General features: G+C 40.8%; 1 protein-coding gene across 1 annotated transcript in view; it reads left to right on the forward strand.

The window, feature by feature from the left end:
- chb (CLIP-associating protein) overlaps positions 1–18,959 on the forward strand; it is a 33,216-nt gene that overhangs the window by 6,904 nt on the left and 7,353 nt on the right. The window lies entirely within an intron of this gene.

Here is an 18,959-nt window from a genome sequence, read left to right on the forward strand (position 1 = left end):
GAATGAATTTTGTTGATTCAAGATGACATTAAAATTAGGATTTTGAATTGTGAGCTTAAGGGGAAAATGATCCGAGAACGATGCCAGACTAGAAATATTGTAGTTTGGTGTTGAAGTATATACTAAATTACTTGAAACAAGAAAGTGGTCAAGAAAAGAAGAACCATTTGAGTAGGAAGGATATGAATTACAATTCCGAGTAAATGAGAGAGAATTAAGTTGCAACCAATTATAAAGATTGACACCATTAAAATTATTAGATGCAGATGAGACGTGTTTTGCGTTTAGATCGCCGCCAATGAATGAACCATCAAACCTTGCACAAAATTGCTCGATTTTCAACATACTCGAATGAAAATCCTGAGTATTGCAGTTAGTAGGAATATAGATAGATCCAAATAAAAATTTTTTCTCCACATTATCCACCAATACATTGATTTGTATAAAAACGTTCGGAATTGTTACACCCGATATATTTACTCTATTGAAATTGTAAGTAGATCTTAAAACAATAGCAACTCCCAGGTCACTATCATCACTCACAATACAATAATTTTGAAACGAGACTTTCTGAATTTTCTTTAATCTTGTTTCCTGAACGAAAGCAATATCTATTTTATTAAATTCTAAGGTATTTAAAAGGTCAAGGCGCCTACTAGCATCAACTAATGACCTTACATTAAAAGTTAGGAGGTTAAATAACCTACGGACCATAACACTGAACAACATCATTTAACAAGCTAAGACATTCACGTTTAGCCTGTTCCTTACTCAAACTTTTGAAGTTTCTGATGAATCGCTCAACTTTATTTTCCAGTGTTTCCTGCCCACATAATTCTTTTGCAATTGTCAAAAATTCTTGTATCAAGGGTGGTTTTTCTGTTTTTCCTAAACTTGGATGAGTTTTCAGCGTATCAGCAAATGATGATTCCTGGCGAACAAAATTAGAACGTGTGGCCATAACAACATTAGCAGAAGCAATATTTTTTATTTTCCTATCGGAGTTCATTTTAATTTCTTTATAACTCTTAAAAGCAGAGCAACCTCTCCAGTTTGCAGTATGACCGTCCTCATTACAGTTCGCACAGTGCGGTTTACAACCAGCTTCAAGCGGGCAATCTTTGGGTTGATGTTCATTACCGCATTTCAAACACACTAATGACCGATTACAGTTATTCGACATATGGCCCCATTTCTGACAACGCCAACATTGTACCTCTTTTTGTTTTTTATTTGGTTTTTCCCAGAATACATCCTGATATTCTATGCGTTTAATGCGGGGCATACACTATACTGCCAAACTGCACTGCCAAATGAACCCTTGTGTACGTGTGTGATTGAATAGTGTGTGGCATTCCTTCAATCCATATTCCAGAAATGATGAATTTTCCTCCAAAACTCGATTTTGGGTTGAAGTTTTCCAATTTTTTTAATTTCCTCACAAATAATATTTGTTGTTTTCAAAAATTATTTGTTGGTTACTTGGAAAATAAACAAAATTCATCGGATTGAAAGGGGTTCATTTACAAAATCAAAACTATTTTGATTTCAATCCTGCCAAAACTACTCCCAAATACATTGACAAAAACTTCAAAATTTACTAATACTATTACAAATGCTGTCGTGCATGCCCATAGTGTATGCCCCGCATAATACCTCGCACCTCATTAACATTTGCACCTGTGCTGAGAGTAGCTAAATAAAGGCTTGTATTTTTGCTATTCTTCCTTGAAAACACAGTTTCAAACTTAGTTACTTATTCGACAGAATCGGGAACGAAATAATTAATTTCTGACTTAATAAGGTCTAGATCCATATTAGGATGTAGTCCTCGAATAACAAGAGTTTTCCTCCTTAGATCTCTAGGAGTGTATGAATATGAGTCAATTTTTTTGTTTCTAAGAAGAGTCATCATCTCCGAATGTACCCTCGAATCCTCTAAATACAGTTTACTCTTGTATTTAGACATACTAACGATTTTGAAAACAACATTCTTTGCTTTTAATTGACCAATTAAAGCACCCATATTCTTTATATTAAACAGAAAAATCGGAGGACAATAAGAGGGCTCCTTAGATGCAAGTTTCCTTTTTTCATTCCTTACAGAATGTTCATCAAATTGGTTGTGTTCAGCTGTGTTACATGAGCCTCTCTCAATATCAATATCTCCTAAGATAGCAAACCTATTCTGACTTACAGATGTATTATTATCAACATGACTATTTGGCTTGATCGAACCACCAGATGTTCTTTTCTTCTTATTAGGAGGCACCATAGTAAAAGAGTTGGAACTTACTTGATCCTTGCTATTTGGCAAACTAGTTAGGGACCCAACATTTCTTTGAATACGAGAATTCTCACCAGTGATTTCAAAATTCGAGTTCGTCTTTGCAGTTTCGCTTTTATGCGGATTAAAATCGACGTCATGACAGTCCATTGATCTGTTCAGAATTCCATTAGTATCATCATTACATGTTTCATTTTGAAAATTTGTCGAAACTTCATTTCCATGCGACAATGCTTCCTTGTTCCAGTCTTCCAAGGACTTATCAGGCGGTTTTTTCGGATTCATAGATACGTAAGGGCTGGTCATCAGTTCCTAGACCGATACAATCCACCAGAATATAAGCTTAGAAGCAGATTTAAAAAAATTCAAGGAAAATAATTTTTTTTTCCACAGAAAAAAGTTTGTTGAAAAATATTTTTTATTTTCTTGACAAGGGTTTCAGAGTGTAGAAAACTAGTATGTATAATTTTTTTGAAAATAGGTCCATAGGTCCCACATAAAAGTACCGTCCGATTTCCGCCCAATAAGAATTTAGGCGACTTCAATATCCCGAGCGTAGTTGAGCGAAAACTACTCTAGTTTGTCGTGGCAGCTGACGCTCCTCAGCTGCAATAGATGGGGGATGTATTTCGAGGACTTTATTGACACTATAAATGCTTAAGGCCTTGGCAACTGCATCCGTGTGAATACTATTTAAAGCTGCTTGATACTCTTGTTGATCTAGGGGTTCTCTCCTGTATCGTTGGACCTCTCCCTCTAGAGCATTGATATCCTTTCTGATCTGCCTGTATGTGTCGGGCCTACCCACAAGATGGTGATTGGGATGGCTCACACGGTAACATCCTAGCAGGTACTGCAACGAAAGCATCTCATTGTGTTGCTTTACTGGAAGAATCTTTGCCTCCTCATGTAGATGGCCCACTGAAGATTTGAGGAGGCACCCTGTTGCTGTTCTCAGGGCGGCATTCTGGCAAGTTTGAATCTTTTTCCAATTCGTATCACATAATCTCGGGGACCAGACTGGCGCCGCATATCTTACCACAGACCGACCTATCGCGTTATATGTGGTCAACAAGGTTTCTTTATCTGCACCCCAAGTGCTGCCGGCTAGGGACTTGAGGATCTTGTTTCTACTTTTCAGTTTGTCGCAGATAGCTGTGGCGTGCGCACTACGTGAAAGTAGTGTCGAATGTGACCCCTAAAATTTTGGGACAGTTTGTGGTCGGAATTCTGCTACCGTCGACCACGACATTCAATTCTCTTCCAAACTGTGCTGTCTATGTGGTGAACAGAGTGGCTGTTGATTTTGTGGCGGAAATCTGCATATTCCTCGAATGGAAAAAGGTGGTAAGATCGGTTAAATAGTTGTTCAGTCTCTCACAGATGTCATCAGAATAGGTACCCGACGCCAGGATCGTGCAATCATCCGCATACGTTACGATCTCGATGCCGTCTAGAGGGGATGGAATACAGGAGAGATATCACCCCACCTTGGGGAACTTCCTGTTTCACTCTACGGGGTTTGGACTTCTTGTTCCTGAATTCCACGTACGACTGGCGTCCACACATATAATTGACTATCCAACGTTTCAAGCGTGGCCGGAGGGTTGTCTGCTCAATGTCCTCAAACAGCGTGGAGTGCCTGACTGTATCAAAGGCTTTTGATAAGTCAAGCGCCACCATCACTGTTCTATCGCACGGCCGTCTCTGGTTAAGTCCTTGACAAATATGTGTGGTAATGGCGTGCAGCGCAGTTGTCGTGCTGTGCTGCTTACGGAATCCATGCTGATGATCGGCAACTTGATAGCTATTTCTGATACTGGGGAGGACTAAGGCCTCAAGAGTCTTTGCTACGGGCGACAAAAGCGAAATGGGCCTGTACGATTCACTTTTGCTGGCATCCTTGCCGGGCTTCCGTAGTGGGACCACCCTGCCCATTTTCCAGACTTCGGGAACAATGAGGGTGGATAGCGACAAGTTGAGAACTTTAGTGAGATACTCCAATCCCGGCTCATCCAGCTGCTTCAGCATTACCATGGAGATTCCATCAGGGCCCAACGCTTTGGATGACTTAGCGTTCCTGATGGCATTGCCAACATCATCCATTGTAAACTGTGGTGGTGCTCGACAAACTGTCGATTGAAACAACTTGCGCAACTCTTCGGGTCAGTCAACGTAACGTCGCCAAACGTGACTGAGGTCCTATCTGCCCTTCTTCCAGGGTTCGAGAGTGACTTAACCGTTGCCCACAATTCACCTATACCGGCTAAAATGTTGCAACTCTTCAGATGATTTAACCACTTGTTCCGCTTATGCTCGCCGACCAGGCTGTTAACTTCCAGTGCCAGCTACCTGACTCTGGGGTCATTGGGGTTGGTTCGGCGAAGCTCATCACGCTCATTTGCTAATCCCGTCGCCTCTGCTGGGAAGTTTGGTCTTACTTCGGGTATTCGACCAGCAGGGATATGGCGAGCGGCTGCAGCAGTGATGATGTCTCGGAACGTCCTTTCCGCTACCCGAACATCAGAAGGATTGGGCAGTTCTCTGAAGCGGTGATTCGTGAACTCTCTGAAACCCGGCTTTCTTATGATTGACGAATGTGCGGCGTTCAGAGGTAATGAAATCGGACTGCTAATGGAGACAATTATGGGGAGATGGTCTGATCCAAGGGACATGACGGGTTGCCAGGTAACGTCATTTGTCAGCCCAGGTGACACGATGGTTATGTCTGACGAGCTGAGACACTCTCCTCTAATTCTGGTAGGGGCGTACTCATTGACCGTGCAAAACGTAGAGCTGCCAATCTCTTCAGCCAGCGCTGTACCCCTCTGGTCGTTTCCGAGGGCCGAATGCCACATCTCATGATGCGCATTAAAGTCCCCCAGGACCAGACGATTATGATTAAATTATTATGATTAAATAAAGAAATAAATAAAAGCGGGCTAATGTTAGGCACGTAATCTGAGATACAGCTACTTCTCGGCGGGATGTATACGTTCAGCAACTCTATCTCGGCAGTTCCACACCTGACTGCTACCCCCATACATTCCATGTACGGGTCATTAGAGACAGGCTCAAGCGAGATAGGTCTGCATTGGAGGACTGGTGCAATAGGAAAGCTAATCCCCCACCTCCACTTCTAGTGAGATCTTTCCTTAGCACATTATCACCATCACAATGTTGTAAGCTACAGTTGTTGTTGTTGTTGTTGTTGTTGTAACAGGTTGTCTGCAACCAATTGATTTCCCCTGTTGATAAATAGAGATGTTAAATCATTCGTGTGTCATAAGGTGGTGTGGGTGTGGCATGCATGGGTTATTGTGTTGGGATGTGTAATGGGATATTGTGTTTGGATGAGTACGGGCTGAGAACTGATTGTGGAGGTATATTGTGTTATTGGGATGTTGTGGGTTAGTTGTGTGTGTGTTGGTTGATTGATGTGTGTGATATGTGAGGATATATAAATATGGCTAATTGTCTATTGGTAGTTGTAGAAAACGGGCCACTTCCACCGGTCTTATCCAGAGATCCACGGGGCGCAAATCCGTGGGTTTATTCGGACAAGAGAATAAATGTGCGGTATTGTGCGGAGACTGTGAGCAACTTGGGCACTGGTCCAATGTGCCTGGAACTATTCTGGCACGGTAACAGTTCAATATATTGCTATAACCAGATCTGAGCTGTGCCAAGATGGTTCTGGTTGATCTGGGAAGTTGTCTCTCGCTGTCAGAGATTGCTGGTGGGTGTTGATTAAGGACTTTGTTAGGGCTGTATCTGTTGACGGCCTCTTGGACCGCCCGAGTGTGCAGCTGTTTCAGACCTGCTGCTATTGACAATCTGTTGAGGTCTGATGGTATGACGTCTTGGATGTCCGGGCAGTAGCGCCTGATGTCCTTCCGGATGTGTCGTGGAGGAGGATCCTGCATCACAATGTGATGGTTGGGATGACTAGGCAGATGGCAGGCCAGGAGGAACTGTCTAGCAAGCAACACATTATGTTGCTGTACCGACAGTACAATCATCTCCTCATGTAGATGATCCACACTCGACATCAAAACACATCCGGTAGCAATCCGCAAAGCACTATTTTGAACTACCTCTAATTTACTCCACTGGGTGTCACTCATAAACGATAGCTCAGGATTGAGCGACTGATTGCCTTGTATGTCGCTGTGAGCGTTTCTTTGTCTTTGCCCCAAGTGGTGCCTGCCAGCGCTTTCAGGACCTTGCTACAGTTGTTGTTGAGCTTGGTTTCTTGCACCGCAGCGACCTTGATGTTCTTCCGACTCATGAAATCTACTATTTCTTCGATCTTACCTCGGAGTCCATTGCAATTAAATTGCAAAAAGGATGCATTCTCTGGGATTGGGACAACAACAGCTGGTGTTAAAGGCTGCGTGTGCAGTTATTGTCGAGGGGACTGCGGGGGAGTTTCGTAGTCAGACGACGAGGGAGTTTCGTAATCCGACGACGACTCACTGGGGACTGTGTTCACGCAGCATGCAGCAACATAGTCCCTGTCCATCTCACCGAAGGTTGGATGTGGGTGAAGATGCGGATGTGACAAACTGAGCACAGATATATTGGTCCTGCGTTTTCCTCCGTCCCGGCACGGACCAAAATAATTCGGAGCAGGCATTCCGTGATATGCTGCTTCCAACACAGAAAAACGAAACAAATACAAACATATGTACACTGAGGTGACAGCCGCTGGCCGGAACGATGATTTTGTGTTGTTCTGGGTCAATCCGGTACGAAAGAACCCGCTGCCGTAGGATGTAACACCGTGTGTAGTGGTTGCAGGGCAAGATAACTCTCGAACGAATCTGCCGATTCGGTACAAAATGTGGCCATCGTAATATTTTGTGCAAACTAAGTTTAAGTTCGAAGATAAGACATATCGGTCCACTCCTTCAGGTACCTCCCCCACAAATGTTCAGAAAAATTGTGCGGACGATAACTCTTGATGGGAGCGACTTGGTCCATACTTTACATATCATAATATATCTACCAGATATCGTAATATTTCTTCGAATATTAGATGGAATTCGAAGGTGGTTCCGGTACATCCCCCACAAAAGTTCAAAGATATTCGCTAAAATGGTACGCGCGATTTCTCATAGACTTAGCAACCGATTTGGTCCAAACTTTGGATCGAAACATAGTTTATGTTCAACTTTGGGCCCTATCTCTCCAATTCTTGTGTTCCACACAAATGTTCAACATTTTTGGATAATTTGGACATTTTTACCGAAGGTTTTCCTAGTGGCCCTGTTTACAGCTATATTATGTTTTTCGTAGGCTAGTGTGATAAAAAAGCTCTATCTATCGATACCCCGGCAAATTTTTGAGCTTTAATCCTATACATACTTTTGTCGGTTCATACGCCCAAAATTTCGAAAACCACCCTAAATACATGTTTTTTTTTAGTAAAAAAGTATTTAAATCCACACAGACTGAGGGTATATCTGTGTCGGCAAAGCCGACTGATACTTTTTTACTAGTTATTTTCGCCCACTTGTATGTCCAATCTTGATGAATTCGAAATGTGCGGCGTAATTTAGTCTAGAAAAAAATTTGCCGAATTATATTGAAATCGGTTCAGATTTGGATATAGCTTTTATATATACATCTGTTCGTCCGATTTAAAGTATTTGATGCCTCAAACAGGCAAATTCTATCCAATTGTGCTACAATTAGGAAAATTTTACCGAATTTGGACTAGTAATAAGTTTATCAAATTATATTGAAGCTGTTCTGATTAAGAACAGTTGAGGTATTTGGTGCACCACCATCATGTGTGACGGAATCTAGACTATAAGTAAGTTCGACAAATTATTTTGGAAACGGTTCAGCTTTGGATATAGCTACCATAAACATACATACAGTGCAACTGGAATGACTACTTCATATTTTATATAGGTCTGTGGTAGTTTGTGGATTTGAAATGCAAATATTTTTGTAGATTGATTGTTTATTAGGTCCCTTTGAAAGATTTACAAAATATACAAAACAAAGCTCGAACTCACGTTTGGTTTTGCTCAAAACATTTGCAACTGAGAAAGTTTGATACAAAATCTAAAGGAATTATTTTTGTTTAATAATATATTGTGAGTTAAACATTTTATTTATTATCTGGAGACATCGTAAAAGAAACCAGTTAACTAAATAAATTAATATATCCTTTGGAATCCTGTGCTCTAAGGATAATTGTTAAATACAAAGGTATTATTCGATATTTAATAGTCTAGAGTACCTGAGAAGTACATGGTTTCACTGCTCCAAAATAAAACTACACATTTTTTGCAAAATTTTTATGAAAAAATCCATTTTTCCTGGAAACTACTGTTTTTCCCAAATTCCCCTATTTTGTACCGATATCCTTAGTATGTATCGAAGGGGTTTGTATAAATTTATCTGTGTCAAGTCTTATTTTAACATATGTTAATGAACTCTGAGAGATCTGTTTAATAATTCGAATAATTATTTGATCATCCCCTGCAGGAGATGTGGTTGTCCTTACACATCCTTCCCATCTTATGGTGATTTTAGTTCTTTTTACGCGCTATCAAGCTCTGTTGATATTGTGCTGTTCGCATGTTTATTTTTGGACTTAGTTGGATTAACAATTTTCAGAAATTACCACTTTAGCAAAGCTTTGATACAAATTTCTGGTCATCATTTAAGTTTTTCTTAAAAAATTAGAAATGTCTTGTTTTCGGAATACTTTTCTGTCAAAAGTAAACATAGGTGGGATAAATGTTCTCCTCATAAAAGATTTTTGCCCCCTTCTTCTGCTTAAAAACAATTTGAAGCCAATCAATACCAAAAACTCGTCAAAAATGAACTAATAGACATTCGTACCACGGAGTTGCAAATGTTTGGAGCAGGCTAAAACATGTGTTCCTCCGATCTTTCACATATTTTTATAACATAAGTGTTCATAACTGAATAATCATTTTTAAATCTTGAAAATAGGGTCAATAAAGGATCAAATAACAAAAACAAATATATTTCAAAACTCAAAATGTCCCTAAAAATAGATTGAATGTGATATAGGCATCTGAGTTGCAAATGTTTTGAGCAGCACTGTATGTTCGCCCGATTTCATTTATTTGACGCAATTTTGAAAATGTGACGCAATTTGGTCTAGGAAAATTTTATTGCACGCGTGCATTAATTGCACAATATTGAAAAAATATCCGAAATGAGTGTTACAACAAAAAGTAATGTAACTGATTGCATTGATTATCAAGATGAAAAGTGGCAAGAAGTGTCAACTAAAAGAAAAATACATGTGTCCCCACCTTTAGGTAATTCGCCAAAAAGGAAGCAAGTGGTTGATGACAACCAGCCGTCCACATCCAACAGATTTAGTGTATTATCAACTATGGAAAATGAAAACAACATCGATGAAGCAGAACCGAAGCAACCAGAACCAAATCAAGCTGTACCAAAACCGCCACCAATTTTAATTCCGGACGTCAAGAATGTTACTAAAATGTTGAATAGCACAAATAAAATTATTCCAGTTGAAGATTTTAATTTTAAATCTCTTCCAAAAGGTGAAGTTCGACTAATGATAAAAAATGTTGATTCGTACAGAAAAGTAATTAAGCACTTTGATAGTAACAAAACATGCTATCATACTTATCAACTGAAAACGGAAAGAGCTTACAGGGTAGTAATTAAAAATTTAGACTACACCACCGATGTATCGGATATAAAAGCCTTTTTAATGAGCAAGGGTCACGATGTAAGGAGCGTACGTAACATAATTAGCAGAAAAACCAAGGAGCCTTTACCCATGTTCTTCGTTGATTTGGACCCCAAAAGTAACAATAAAGAGATTTATAATATTACTGGTATATTCAATTACATTGTTACTATTGAACTCCCAAGAAAATTTGACGACTTAGTGCAATGTTTTAGATGTCAAGAATTTGGACACACAAAATAAACCTTTTAGGTGCGTTTAATGTGGTTTAGGTCATCCCACATTAGAATGTAATAAATTAGAAAATACCGCACGTAAATGTTTGCACTGCTTGAACACCCATACAACTAGTTACAAAGGATGACCGATTTACCAAAAACTGGTTCAAAAGAAGTCTGCTCTCGTGTATTCTAGACGTAACGAAACTGCTTATGATGATAACACGATGCCCAACCAGCTTGAGATAACTTTGGGTCATATGCCTAAGCCGTAAAAGGTCAAAACACGAGAGAAATAAATTTGTTAAGCAAAATATAATCTTTGCTAACAAAACAAATAGAAATGACAAATTCTTTAATGAATATGATGACATTGCTTATGTCAAAATTATGCATGTAGATTTGATCATTGCTGAGTGGAATGCCAATGGCATTTCAAATCATAGAAATGAAATAGAATTATTTATTCATAAAAATTTCATAGATATTTTAATTATTTCTGAAACTCATTTTACAAGCAAATCATACTTCACAATAAAAGATTATGACATTATAACAGCGAATCATCCAGATAACCGAGCCCATGGAGGTGCAGCTAATAATTATATACGAAGAAGCGGAGCCAATCTTAGAATCTTTATCGATTAAATTTAAAAAGTATACAATATGAAAATTTCTTCAAATTTCTTCTTCAATTCCAAACATACTTGGTGAGGATCTCGGCTATCAAACCCCAAAGGAAGAGAACTGTATAAATGCATCGCTTTAAATCATTACGAAGTTTGGCAACTGGTAGTCCTACATATTGGCCTGCAGACCCAAATAAAATTCCAGATCTAATAGATTTTTTCATCTACTCAGGAATATGCCAGTCAATGCTAAGTATAAACGCATGTTATGACCTAGACTCAGATCACAGTCCAATTATTCTTAACTTTAGTACAAGAAATGTTCATAAACATAAAACATTAATTACATCAAAAACCAACATACCTATGGTACAACAACACATTGAACAACACCTAAATTTAAATATCCCGATTAAATCCGGAAAGGAATTGGAAAATGATGTAGAACATTTAACACAAGTCATACACAATGCTACAAATCCATACACTCCCGATAAAATTTATGTAAATTCCACAAAATTTTATGTTACGGATGAAATGCGATCAATGATAAGAGAAAAGAGACGATTGCGCAGAATTTGGCAAAATTCGAGACACCCAATAGACAAAACAAATTTAAACAGAGCTTCAAATCGGCTTAAACCCCTTCTAAGTGACTACAAAAACCAATCAATTGGAAGCTTCTTAAGTAATTTAAGCCCAGATGAAAGTAATGAGCACAGTTTATGGAGAGCAACAAAATATCTTAAGAGACCTCAAAAGAGAAATGTGCCTATAAAACATTCAAATGAAAATTGGTGTAGATCAAACAAGGATAAAGCTGAGGCGTTTAAAGACCTCTTGGAGAATTCCTTTGCACCTTTTGATTTATGTAGTCCCCAACAAAATAAATTAATTTCCGATTTTTTGGATGTTCCATGCAAAATGAGTCGCCCTATTAAACATTTTACGTTTAGTGAAGTTTGTAAGGAAATTAAAAATCTAAAGAAAAAAACACCAGGGTCAGACTTAGTGGATCACAAAATCATAAGATTGCTTCCAAAGAAAAGTTTGGTGTTTCTAAAAATTTTATAATTCTATTAAGAGGCTGTCTCATTTTCCAGTGCAATGGAAATGTGCTAAAATAATTATGATACCAAAACCTGGAAAACCTGTTATCATCGTATAGGCCTATAAGTCTATTGTCCATATTTTCTAAACAGTTCGAAAAATTGTTTCGAAAGCGACTTTTTCGGATTTTAAATAATATAAATGTTATGCCAGATCATCAGTTTGGATTCAGAGAAAATCATGGGACACCTGAGCAGTGTCATAGATTGGTGAAGGTTATAAGAGATTGTTTGGAATGTAACCAGTTCTGTTCTGCTGCCTTTCTGGATGTCAAACAGGCGTTTGATAGGGTTTGGCATCAAGGCTTGTTGTATAAACTAAGAATGTTATTACCTGCTCCTTTTTATTTACTATTAAATTCATATCTGAATGGAAGAACATTTTATGTACACATCAATGATAAAGAATCTAATTTTGGCGTCATTAAAGCCGGTGTGCCACAAGGTAGTGTTTTAGGTCCTGTTTTGTATACGCTTTATACAGCAGATATGCCCGTAAGAAATGAGACTATGATTGCTACTTATGAAGATGATACTGTCATTCTTGCTATTAACGATGATCCTTCTTCAGCTACTGACTTACTCCAAACACATCTGAATGGAAAAAGGTGGTAAGATCGGTTAAATAGTTGTTCAGTCTCTCACAGATGTCATCAGGCTAGGTACCCGACGCCAGGATCGTGCAATCATCCGCGTACGTCACGATCTCAATGCCGTCTGGAGGGGGTGGAATACAGGAGAGGTAGAGGTTAAACAGTTCCGGAGATATCACCCCACCATGGGGAACTCCCTGTTTCACTCTACGGTGTTTGGACTTCTTATTCCTGAATTCCACGTGCGACTGGCGTCCACCCATATAATTGACTATCCAACGTTTCAAGCTTGGCCGGAGGGTTGTCTGCTCAATGTCCTCAAACAGCGTGGAGTGCCTGACTGTATCAAAGGCTTTTGATAAGTCAAGCGCCACCATCACTGTTCTATCGCACGGCCGTCTCTGGTTGAGTCCTTTACAGATATATGTGGTAATGGCGTGCAGCGCTGTTGTCGTGCTGTGCTGCTTACGGAATCCATGCTGATGATCGGCAACTTGATAGCTATTTCTGATACTGGGGAGGAGCAAGGCCTCAAGTGTCTTTGCTACGGGCGACAAAAGCGAAATCGGTCTGTACGATTCTCTTTTGCTGGCATCCTTGCGTAGTGGGACCACCCTGCCCATTTTCCAGACTTCGGGGACAACGACTCCCGGCTCATACAGCTGCTTCAGCACTACCATGGAGATTCCATCAGGGCCCAACGCTTTGGATGATTTGGCGTTCCTGATGGCATTGGCAACATCATCCATGTAAATTTTAGTGGTTCATCCTCGGCAGGAAGAGATCTGATGCGACGTAATACTCTTCTCTTCGCCCTGTCACTCTCGGGATGCTCGACAAACTGTCGATTAAAATTACTTGCGCACCTCTTCGGGTCAGTCAACGTAACGTCGCCAAACGTGACTGAGGTCCTATCTTCCCTTCTTCCAGGCTCCAATGTTGCAGCTCTTCAGATGATTTAACCATTTGTTCCGCTTATGCTCGCCGACCAGCCTGTTAACTTCCAGTGTCAGCTCCCTGACTCTGGGGTCATTGGGGTTGATACGACGAAGCTCATCACGCTCATTTGCTAATCCCGTCGCCTCTGCTGGGAAATTTGGTCTTCGGGTATTCGACCAGCAGGGATATGGCGAGCGGCTGCAACAGTGATGATGTCCCGGAACGTCCTTTCCGCTACCCGAACATCAGAAGGATTGGGCAATTCTCTGAAGCGGTGATTGGTGAACTCTCTGAAACTCGGCCAATCAGCTTTTTTATGATTGACGAACGTGGGTGGTCTGCTAATGGAGACAATTACGGGGAGATGGTCTGATCCAAGGGAAATGACGGGTTGCCAGGTAACGTCATTTGTCAGACCAGGTGACACGATGGTTATGTCAGGCGAACTGTGACACTCTCCTCTAATTCTGGTAGGGGCGTCCTCATTGACCGTGCAAAACGTAGAGCTATCAATCTGCTCAGCCAGCGCTGTACCTCTCTGGTCGTTTCCGAGGACCGAATGCCACATCTCATGATGCGCATTAAAATCCCCCAGGAATCAGGCCATGTCAAAAGAAATGACACAATTTACACCAATAGCCACATGTTACTTGCCTATGCTGATGATATAGACATCATGGGACGATCAGTAAAGGAAGTAACTGATACCTTTAGGAAGGTCGAAGCAGAATCTGCGAAAGTGGGTCTGGCGGTAAACGGCGAAAAGACCAAATTGATGGTGTCGACGGGCAAAGCGTCCATAGAGCTCGGACCAACTGTGGAAGTTGGTACCTACAATTTTGAGGTAGTTAAAGACTTCGTCTACCTCGGCACTGCCATAAACACAACAAACAACATCAGTTGTGAAATAAGAAGAAGAATTGTATTGGCCAACAGATGCTACTATGGTCTAAGTAAGCAATTTAAAAACAAAGCCACATCTCGTCAAACAAAAATAACACTATACAAAACGCTGATACTACCCGTGCTAATGTATGGCTCCGAAGCATGGGTACTTGCACAAGCAGATAAGGCAGTGCTTGGTGTGTTTGAGAGGAAAATTCTTCGAAAGATCTACGGGCCGATTTGCGTTGACGGTGAATATCGACGTCGTATGAACCACGAGCTATATAAGCTATACAAAGACATGCATATAGTTAAACGTATCGAGATGCAACGATTGCGTTGGCTAGGCCATATCATGAGAATGAGCGATGATGAACCCGCTAAAAAGGCGTATGAATACATGCCACATGGCGGTGCACGCAGAATCGGCAGGCCTAAGCTTCGATGGAGCATACAAGTGGATGAAGAAATGAAAAGGCGCGGTATTCCAAAAAGTCAAGCGAAAAACAGAGAGGAATGGAGATCTTTTCTTAGTTCGGTCTATGGAACAAATGTTCTGTAATGGGCCAACTAAGTAAGTAAGGAATCAGGCCTATAATCAGGGATACAGCTATTTCTCGGCGGGATGTATACATTCAGCAACTCTATCTCGGCAGCTCCACACCTGACTGCTACCCCCATACATTCCATGTACGGGTCATTAGAGACAGGCTCAAGCGAGATAGGTCTGTATTGGACAGACTGGTGCAATAGGAAAGCCAATCCCCCACCTCCACTTCTGGTGCGATCTTTCCTCAGAACATTGTAACCATCACAATGCTCTAAGCTGTGGTTGTTGTTCAGCTTGGTTTCCTGTACCGCCGCGACCTTGATCTTACCTCGGAGTCCATTGCAATTCAATTGCAAAAAGGCTGCATTTTCGGGGATTGGGACAACAACGGCTGGTGTTAAAGGCTGCGTGTGCGGTTGTTGTCGAGGGGACTGCGGGGGAGTTTCGTAATCAGACGACGAGGGAGTCTCGTAATCCGACGACGACTCACTGGGGACTGTGTTCACGCAGCATGCAGCAACAAAGTCCCTGTCGTAGTCCCTCACGTGGACGAGTCCAGAGCAACCCCTTAGATGCACCCACTCCTGACATCTATTGCATCTCACCGAAGGTTGGATGTGGGTGAAGATGCGGATGTGACAAACTGAGCACAGATATATTGGTCCTGGGTTTTCCTCCGTCCCGGTTCGGACCAATAGAATTCGGAGCAGGCATTCCGGGATATGCTGCTCCCAATACAGAAAAACGAAACAAATACAAACATGTACACACTGAGGTGGCAGCCGCTGGCCGGAACATTGGTTTTGTGTTGTTCCGGGTCAATCCGGTACGAAAGAACCCGCTGCCGTGGGATTGGCATAAATTGGCGTGTAGGGGCAGTTCTTAGGGTGTAGTTGAATATGTATTTTGTGAGGTGAATGTGAACAACAACATAATGATATCGCGTCGATGGAAGAAGAAATTTCTGATATAGTTGTAAGATACTCCAATGTTTGATTTGTCACGGAGTTTTGTTTTAAGGAATATTTGTAGTAGAATGAATTTATCTATTGTTCACAATTCTATGCCCACGCATATTGATGTTTCGCATGGCTCTACCTCGTTATTGGATTGTTTCTTTGTGTCTTATCTGAATTTAATTGCTTGTTCAAATCAATTTGCATGTCCTGGTATTTCGGATCATTTGTTTATTTTTCTGTCGGCTAGTGTGCCCTGTCGTCTTGTTAAGCAGTTTTATGAATATGTGGACTATGACGCTGTTGATTTGGTGGCTCTCATGGATGCATTTGCTTTGTGTGGTTTAGATGGTGTGTATGATGTGGCTGATTTTGATATTCACGTTGATGTACTTAACCGTGGTTTACGTTATATGCATAGTGTTGTCCCGGTTAAATGGCGGTTCTGTAGAGTCAATCATGATGATTAGTTTAAATCTCCAGACATACGTTATCATCTGTCTGTTAGGGATATAGCAGCCCACAGTATATATTTTCGTGATAAGAATATTGTTAACTGGAAGAATTACTGTAGATGTCGGAATCGGGCTAAGAAAGTTATCAGGAGACTTAAATGTTTAGCGCATGGTGGCATGTTTGCAAATAAAACGTCTAAAGATATTTGGTCCATCTTGAATAAGAGTGGTTTGGGAGATGAGGATAGTGAAGTTGATTTTGTAGATGTTGAGCAGTTGAATTATAATTTTGTGTCTAATGAAACGGTGAATGAATTTGATGTTTCTTGTATTCCTGATAGTGTTTATGATGGTTTTTCGTTTCGTGCTGTTGATTAGGCTGAAATTGTAAATGCGTTTTATAAGTTTAAATCTAAAGCGGTTGGTTATGATGTTTTTCAGCTTAAATATCTGAGGCTTGTGTTCCCTTTAATTGGACGCCATTTGGTGCATATTGTTAATACGATGTTAACTGTGCCTACGTTTCCCCCAGATTGGAAAATTTCTAAAGTAGTGTCTATACGGAAAAGTTCGCGGGATTATAGACCTATTTCAATTATGCCGATAATCTCAAAGATGGTTGAGCATATATTGAAAGATCAAATGCTGGGTTACATCAATGAGCTATCACTGTTGCATGGTAGCCAGTATGGATTTTCAGTGTTGCGCATATCAAAAGCAACAAATCCCGTATTACGCATTAATTCAATTTTCGATCCGTTACAATTTTTTAAAATGTAATATTTTGTGTCCAGTTGTTTGTTATGTACAGAGATTTTCCCCAGACCGTGGGAAAAGTGGTAGGAGATGGCAAAACTGTTAGGATAACAAATGCAAATTTTTCTAAAAATGACACTAACATGCCCAAAAACAACAAATTAAAGTCAAGAAAACAGCTAATTAAAACCGGTAAGACTACAGTTTTTAATAATATTCCGTTATTGCTTTTGTTTTGCACTCCCCATTTTTAAGGATCAGTCAATATTGTTGTTGTTCTTATCCTATCCAACTACGAAGTACAGAAACAACTTGTTCAGTTCAGGATGGTATAACAAGTTCGGCCCGGCCAAACCTAACTTTTTTGCTTGTTTTATTTTATGTTCTTAGTCCCAATTTACATTAGGCGAGTTTACTTGCGGCAATTGTCAGTTTGATGGAGAGAGAGGTGAGGTATATGGTAACCCTTTGCCTCTCAACACCCTCTCTCACCCACAAACTGACAATTGCCGCAAGTAAACTCGCCTAATGTAAATTGGGACTTATTCATATTTTCATTTCCTGTCATATTTATACCCTATACCACAATGTGGAAAAGGGTATTACAAGTTTGTTTTGGTAAAAATTCTGGTTCAGTCCTCTACTGATATGTGTGGATATGGCGTCTAATGTTGTTGTAGTACTATGCATTTTCCCAAATCCATGTTGATGTTGGGCAACTGGAAAACATCTTCTCATCGTGGGGAGGAGTTGAGCCTCTAGGATGTTTGCTACTGGCGACAGGAGTGAAATCGGCCTGTACGATTCACCTCTGCTGGCATCATTGCCAGGCTTCAGTAGCGGGACCACCCTGCAAACTTTCCAGGCATCTGGTACAACATGTGTGGCTAACGATAGATTGAGAACACTTGTTAAATACTCAACTCCAGGTTCATCCAGCTGCTTAAGCATTACCATCGATATTCGGTGCGGGCCCAACGCTTTGGATGATTTAGCGTTTCGGATGGCATCTGCAACATCGCTCATCGTAAATTGTGGTGGTACCTCCTCGGCTGCAAGAGCTCTTCTTATACGGCGTAGCACACTTCTCTTCGCCCTAACACTCTTGGGGTGCTCTATGAACTGCCGGTTACAATAACACGAGCACCTCTTTGGGTCAGTTACTGTCACGCCGTTGATTTAACCGTTGCCCACAATTTACTTATTTCTGCACCAATGTTGCATTGCTTCAGATGGTCTAGCCACTTTTTCCGCTTATGTTCGCCTACTAGCCTGTTGACTTCAAGAGTACGTTCTCTAACTCTTGGGTCTTCGGGGTTCGTACGACGAAGCTCATCACGTTCATTTGCTAGCCCCGTCTCCTCTGCTGGGAAATTTGCTGTTTTTTCGGATATTCGACCAGCAGGTATGTATGTTGCGAGCGTCTGCTGTAGTGATGATGTCTCGGAAAGTTCTCTCAGCTACCCGAGGATCTGAGGGGGTGGGCAATTATCTGAAGCTTTGATTAGTAAATTCTCTGAAACCTTGCCAATCAGCTTTCCCATGGTTCAGGAAAGTACGGCGTTCAGAGGTTATGAAGTCGGGTGGTCTGTTTACGGAGACGATGATAGGGAGGTGGTCCGAACTAAATTAAATGACGGATTGCAAGGATACGTCATTTATCAGACCTGGTGCCACAATGGTGATATGTGGCGAGCTGTGGCAGTTTCCTCTAATCCTCGTAGGAGCTTCTTCATTCACCGCGCAAAACGTGGAGCTATCGATTTGCTCTGCCAGCGCTGTACCCCTCCGGTCATTACCTAGGACGGAATGCCAAAGCTCATGATGAGAATCGAATTCCCCTGGCACCAGACGGTTATCGCCCT

Source organism: Musca autumnalis, unplaced genomic scaffold (assembly GCF_047663935.1).
Source record: "Musca autumnalis isolate F117 unplaced genomic scaffold, ASM4766393v1 scaffold_4, whole genome shotgun sequence".
Classification (NCBI taxonomy): Eukaryota; Metazoa; Arthropoda; class Insecta; order Diptera; family Muscidae; genus Musca; species Musca autumnalis.